The following is a 7,632-nucleotide window of genomic DNA, read 5'->3' as shown; positions in this document are numbered from 1 at the left end:
CAGAACTTTTAGTAGATGCATATTGGTAAATTACCTAGTAACCTGCCCCCTACCTCCCTCCCCCCCACACACATTACAAAAACATGATATAATAAGTTGCTTACCACTTTAGGTCATTTACTAACATAAGGCAAAAAGGAGACACACTTGTTTAACCCACATTTGTTCATCAGATTTTGCTTAGTGCGTATGACGACTGTATGTGGAGATAATCATGTCTGCACACCCTGAATTATGTCAGCACAAAATAAACTGTGTGAGCGCAAACTAAGTTTTGTCAGCAGAAATACAAGAGGAGTAAGTATATGACTATAAACTTATCCTACAAAAGATATTATAACCCACTGCATGTACACACCAGAAGAGAGAACGTTAACCAAGCAAGATAAAAAAGATCTTTGTCACAAACTGATTATAAAATGCATCATATGTAACATGTTTTACCCATTGTTTTTACCTTCTTAGTGTGCAAAGTGTCTAGAAATTGGGCCACCCATGAGATTAAAAAAAGAATAAAGGCAACAGACTCGGCCAATTTCGGGTTGAATAGATGGCTGTGTGCTCGCACGAACCGGATCCTGCGCAAGCACAGGGCCAAGAGGAGAAGATGGGAGAGGTGAGCACCCCTGAACCCTCTTCCCACCATAAGCAGACGAACCACTTGGTGACGGTGTGGCTCGGTGACGGTGCTGTGATACACTGTGTGCTCACCACACTATGGGGCACATTTACTTACCCGGCCCATTCGCGATCCAGCGGCGCGTTCTCTGCACAGGATTCGGGTCCGGCTGGGATTTAAGATGGTAGTTCCTCCGCCGTCCACCAGGTGGCGCTGCAGCGCCGAAAATAATCTTAACGCCCCGGAATGCACCATCCCATAGAAGGTGAAGGTGAGCGCTCCCCAAGCGACACATTTTCGGTTTTTAAATGCGGCGGTTTTTCCGAATACGTCGGGTTTTCGTTCGGCCACGCCCCCCCCATTTCTGTCGCGCGCATGCCGGCCCCGATGCGCCACAATCCGATCGCGTGCGCCAAAAACCCGGGGCAATTCATGTACAAGCGGCGCAAATCGGAAATATTCGGGTAACACGTCGGGAAAACGCGAATCGGGCCCTTAGTAAATGACCCCCTATGACCGGGAGCTGTGGACGTCTATAGGGGCCGCGATCTGGCCGCAAATCACTGCCCCTTAAAGGCTGTTTGAATGCATCCTTATGATGTTAGGTTAATATAATAATGTTTGATCCGATGATTTTACATTAATAATGTTTTGGCTATTTTGTGAAGGGGTTGTCCGCAAATAATTCATATTGTTTACATAATGGAAAGTCATACAAATTACCAATATACTATCTATATTTATCCTCACACTTTTCTAGATCTTTTCTTGCCCTCATTCTACAGAAAGTTTCTATGTTTACCCACAGTAGATATAAATCTGTCCATGGTCACACAGATGCACATCTTGATATGTTACAGAGAGTAATCAGAGCTGTGTGTTTTTACAAGCCATGCACCTGTGTGACATCACATGACCAGGGACAGACCGGACACGTGCCAGACATGCCACAGAAACAACAGGCAGTTTCGCCCTGTATGTGCTTTCTCAAGCCTGTGACTATATTTATATAGTGCATACAGATTACACAGCACTGCACAGAGCTTGTCAAATTGGCCCTGTCCCCAATGGGGCTCACAATCTAAACAACCTACCAGTATGTTTTGGAGTGTGGGGGGAAACCGGAGGAAACCCATGCAAACACAGAGAGAACATACAAACTCTTTGAAGATGTTGACTCTTTGAAGATGTTGGAATTCGAATCCAGGACCCTAGCGCTGCAAGGCAGAAGTGCTACTCTCTCAGCCACCGGCTGCGTTGATGTGTGGGGGACAGTTGCCGGTCATTGTTCTCCTTCCTATAGAAAGACCCCAAGTAGAGATCTAGAAAACTGTGAGGAAGTATATTTGAAAATCATTGAAATTTTTATTACACAAACAGTATCAATTATTTGCTTAAAGTGGGCAACCCCTTTAATTGTGCCCTACTTATATAGTGCATTCATTATCATATGAATTGTGTCCCCTCATTACTGATCTCTAATAAAGTATATTTTTATATTTATTATACTTCTTTTGTAAGTGTGGCTTTATTCTATAGGTTGTATGTATGATACACAACAGTTTTTGTAATATGAAAGGGTCATCCAATAAGAACTACATGTGAAAAGAGGTGTAGATATGGTGTAGCCAACCAGCATCATTTCTTTCCCAGGCTCTACCTTCTTAATCACACTGTGAGCCACAAAACCCCAAGCATCTGCCTAAAGCCTGCTGCATTGTGGGTATTTTGGCTCTCAAAGCTAAAATGGCCTATGCCAGAGCCAGTCAGTATGGATGTGTGACAGGACACCCTGGACCATACTACTACTATGCTGACATAACCATCTTCAACACATCATCTGTAACCCCCATGCTCTAAAAACTCGCTTACCGATAAAACTCCTACTTCATTAGGAACCTAAAAATCCTTCTTCCTGTATCCAGTACAATGTAGTGTAAGTAGATTCTAACCTTACCTACTATCTCCTTCTGCCTCCCCTTGTAGACAGCATGCCCTCCCTGACAAGATCCTCTATCCCTCTATACAGATATCCTAATTGTTTAGTTGATGATTATATACTTGTCTTATATATATTGTGTTTTGTTGTTATGTATATTGCACTTGTTTTAGTCTTAAGTATATTTTGCTTGTTTTTTAGTCTTATGATTGTACTTTTTGTCTTATGTACATTGTATGTCTTGTTTTGTTTAAGTCTTTTGATCTGTACATTTTTCTTATGTATATAGTATTGTATGTCTTGTCTTGTTTAAGTGTTATTTATAATCAGTACATTTTTCTTATGTACATAGTATATTGAACATTTTGGTCTTATGTATACCGTCTTAAGATCTGAATATTGTTTTTGTTTTTAGTCTTATGATATGTATATTTTGCTTTTTTTTAGTCTTATGATAGGTATATTGTACTTTTTGTCTTGTGTATATTGTACTAGTTTATAATCTTATGATATTTATAGCATACTTGTTTTAGTTTTTTGATGATCCATTTTTCTTATGTGTACTGTACCTTCTGGTCTTATGTATACCATCTTAAGATATGAATATTGTATTTGTTTTTAATCTTAAGATCTGTATCTTCTTGTTGTTTTTGTGTTATGTACATTGTACTTGTTTTTAGTCTTATTATATGTACTGGTATATTGTAATTAATTGTGTCTTATGATTATTGTCCTTGTTTTTAAACTTATGACATTTATATTCGACTTGTTTTTTGTCTTATGTATCTAAACTCTAGTTCATCTGTACTGTGTCCTAGAATTATTCCACACTATGATACATAAAAATAATAATAGTAAAGACTCTTGGCACTGACACGGTATCTGTAATCTGCCTAGCATCAGTCCTTGTACATTCCCTACATCTGTGTCCAGCAGGGGTCCACATTCCCCCAACTCATACTGTACAGGACTTCCAGTTCACACCTCCCTCCTCACATTACTTTCCCACAGCCAGCAGTGGTGAATGAATCCCTGCTGCTGCTCCGCCTCTTTGCACAGAAGGACTGTCTGTCTTTGTTTCTGTCTGCTTTAGGCAAGGGCTGGGATTGGCTTTGGAACCTGTCAGTCAGTGGCGAGTCCCATCCTCCTCCTCAGCAGGTCAATGAATTGACAGAGCTCAGAGCTCAGGCAGCTGTAAGACCTGGGAAGTGAGTGCTAGGAATCTGCTGCTCCCATTCTCCACATTATCAGTCATTTAGGAGTGGAATTAGAAGAGGTCATTGACACCGTTCTCCTCCCACTATTGATAAATGCTGCATTTCTAGGGTGAGTTTTTAGAATTTTTTCAGTTTTTTGTGCATGTAACCTGATGGTCTGTTGTATACCGGCTCTCATAAATGCATGTGGTTTTGCAGTGTATTGTGTTTCTGCGTGTCCATGTACTGATGTTACTGAGAGAATTGATGCAATTGTCCTTGTGGGGTCAAGAAGAAATTTTTTGACCATAATTATTGGAGGCTTTTTTTATGTATAGATTCAGGCGGTACCTTTTGTCACTGTAGATTTGGGATGTTGGACTTTGGTCATCCTTTATAACTATTTTAGCTCCAGGAGTAAAGTAGTAGTGACAGCAGTGAGTAGCTGTGTGACACATCTGTCCAAGTGCTTAGCATGTCCTTGATGATGAGAGCCGGTAGTCCCAGTTTTGTGGTGTGCTGAAGTTGAGTGTTAATCTTGAACTTCTCCTGTGAATAACATCACTAGGGGGTCTGCTCTTTGTCATTGTCTGGATCTACAGCTGTTTTCGTCTAGGTCTGTGCTCTTGCCCTTAAACTTTACGATCATCTACAGCCCTTTTAATTCAGATCCCTTCTTTCTGCCTCGTCTCCTGCTTTACAGCCCGAGCAGCCCTCCCATCTGTTAGAACAGCACATTGGAAGCACTAGGGAAATTTTCAAGTGTTTTGACTTTGAACACCTCTTGCATGTGCCAAGTGTTACAATAAGATATTCACACGTATGGATCAGTGTGACATGGCCCGTGGCAACTTACAGCGTGATCTCTCTATTCACTGTTTTCTAGGGAATTAAGGTTTCTTATACTTTTGTGCAATGTAGTAGATTGTAGCTATTGTTTTCCAATTAAATACTCATTGGATAAGACAGGTACACTCCAACCTATACTATCTGCAGTGTCTGAAAACCTGGATACTCTGTTATAGTAGCTGAAAGGTGACTTTCAATGCAATGTAGAAAATTTTTGCTTTGTTTTCAATTAAATCGGGTGGGAAAACACCAGTCTATACTATCTGCAGTGTCTGAAAGCTGCCACCTCCTGTCTCCATTCTAGACTTTGATATTGATGCCCCAGTTAGACAACTCTACTTGTCAGCAGGTGTCCAGTGGGAATAATATCATCAATTTTTCATGTTTATTCTCTCAAACTTTATTGAAAAGGCTAATATTAATACAAAACCTAGATACTCTGTTCTAGTAGCTAAAAGTTGATGTATTTCAGGACTGCATATGAAACCACGCGTCCTCTTTTGCAATTTTTTTCTGCATAAATCGATCTAATATAATGGTGAATATATGTTGTTGGTACAGTGTCGGAGTCAGTCCATCGCTCTTGATAAATGACTTGTAAAGAGTGAAATGAGAAAACATAAGGCCATCATCTATCTTATTACCTGCATAGTCTACTTTCTGTCTAATGGGTAATTGACCGGAAAATATAGTCTAATACTCTGATATAAAGTAAGCCCCATGCTGCTGTAATCTAGAGCTAGCTTCCTTCCAAGCTGTCTTACATGCAAACCACCTTATCAATGCTCTCAGCCCCATGCACATGACAGATTAGCTCAAGCGCCCTGCCAAGTGTGGCTTGGTAATATGTCACCATATAAACTCGGAGCATTTGCACACAGCCATGATTTGTGGTTGTATAAACTGCTAAAGCCTACAATTCACTGGGATGCTGCTCAGATAACCTTCGGGACCTCATGGACACCTCATAGGCTGCACTGCATAATAAATTCCAGAGAGACCAGTGTCACAAGCGCATGCACAATAAATCCTAATTTTAATAATTATTCGATTGTACCGCTGAATAAAACAAGCAACGAGGAGAGAATATTGATTGTAGCTATAATTGTCTTCTGAGCATATTTTTACCCTGTTTATTAAAGGCTGGTGGAGTATGAGTGGATCTTGTGATCCAATGATTTTTTTTTAGAACAAAAGAAAGCAACAAAAATTACAGCTTGGGAATGCTTGAGCAGACTTTACAATGTCATATATTTAGTGTTAATTGTAATATATCCACAAGGGAGAATTTACTAAGGCCGGCCATACACATCAAATACATAACTATCTGGTGAAGGCTTGTCTGGCTTCTCTGAGAGCGACTTATCTTTCCAGTAACAAAAGGATCAGACAGATAAAATCCAACTGCCTCATCCTTATACAGGCAGTCCCCGACTTAAGAACACCCGACTTACAGACAACCCCTTGTTACAAATGGACCTCTGGATGTTTGTAAGTTACTGTACTTTAGTCCCAGGCTACAATGATCACCTGTAAGAGTTCTCAAAGGTGGGGTTACAATTATAAAATATACAGTTCCGACTTACATACACATTCAACCTAAGAACAAACCTACAGAACCTATTTTGTACGTAACCGAGGGACTGCCTGTAGTTCTCATTGGCAGATAATCAGGAGGCCACCAGTCAATTTCCTGTACACATTGCCTCGTTTGGCAGAAATGTATCTGATGTGTGGCTCATATGATAATTATGAGTACAGGATAGTGACTGTTTAACGCAACCTTCACACACACTTGTGCTTTCTCTGGTTCCAAACAAAAGCTTAGTTATTGCGGTCGATGTGTCATTCAGAGATAACAGTAAAAAAGATTGCCCAAGTCGCATACACTGGTAGGAATAGGACCTGCTCTGGATTTTCTGTCTTGAACTGCTGGTTCAAACACAAGGGGGCACATTCACTTACCCGTCTGGTGGAGTTCACAGAAAGTGCATTGTCCGACGACAATGCACTGTGGCGCCATTCACAAAGATCATGCACCCGATATCCTGCATGTGTTGCTTCCCCGCTCCGGTCCGACGGAGTTCACCTACTTCTTTCTGGTGCATTGAATTGCGACACAATTTGAAAGTTAAATCCTGCGCTCAATCTGAATCAGTCGCATCATCCAACAGCATGCCCCCCGATTTCTATAGATCTAAGGGCATGAAATAGGTGCATAACTCCTATATGTCTAAAGTGCAGGTATCAGTATCCCAAGATGGCACAAAAATACTATACAAAAGCATTCAGGTGGTGCTCAGTGTTCATAGCAAAAGTACTATTCACGTAAAGAAAATGAAGGGAAAACGCAGCACTCACCACTCAAAAGAATCTTCTTTATTTCATCACCTAGTAAAATAGGTCCAACATAGATGCCCAGCCAGGATAGAGATAGGAAAGGAAAAGGCGACAGCCGTTTCACGCTGTCCGGTGCTTTCTCTAGCATCTGTGGAGTGGCGTCCTCACCTGGCTCTTAATGCAGCCAGTGAGACGTCACTTCTCCTGTAATCTGGCAACCAAGACCCTATTACAAATAGCGGAAGTGCCGTCAGTTCTTGGTAAGCACAGTATAGGACATGCACATGTGATGGGGCCCCCACTACACAAGCCTGTGCCACATGCAGTTCATCACATGGCTCATTTGCAGCTCAGCCCCCCTGAAATGTATGAGAAGAGCTACAGTATATGTATACATATTATCCTTTAAATAAGAGTATATACAGCACCCAATACGGTATACCCATTATTAATTTATATACAGCCAGTCCCCGCTATACATTCTCACCTTCATTAAAACTCCCCACCCTCCTTCCCGCTAAATAATAAAACTTACTTAAAAATTAGTAATCCCAGTAATCTTCTCCCTCTCCATCCATCCATACAGGACTCTGGCGTACAAACCATGAAAAAGTTGCATTTCCCGCCAAGTGGGCAGGAAGGAGGCATGGAGGGTTTTGACATGAGCCTGGGTGAGGATGCCTGGGTCT

At 41.2% G+C, this 7,632-nt stretch overlaps 1 protein-coding gene across 1 annotated transcript in view; it reads left to right on the top strand.

Moving 5' to 3' along the window:
- Positions 1-3,712: 3,712 nt before the first annotated feature.
- MARCHF3 (membrane associated ring-CH-type finger 3) overlaps positions 3,713-7,632 on the top strand; it is a 137,953-nt gene continuing 134,033 nt past the window's right edge. Inside the window, exon 1 of the mRNA XM_072141581.1 lies at positions 3,713-3,884. The gene's annotated coding sequence lies outside the window, so the exon portion shown is untranslated. The remainder of the gene's footprint in view (positions 3,885-7,632) is intronic.

Source organism: Engystomops pustulosus, chromosome 1, assembly GCF_040894005.1.
Source record: "Engystomops pustulosus chromosome 1, aEngPut4.maternal, whole genome shotgun sequence".
In the NCBI taxonomy this organism is placed as follows: Eukaryota; Metazoa; Chordata; class Amphibia; order Anura; family Leptodactylidae; genus Engystomops; species Engystomops pustulosus.
This window is presented reverse-complemented; position numbering and strand designations above follow the sequence as displayed.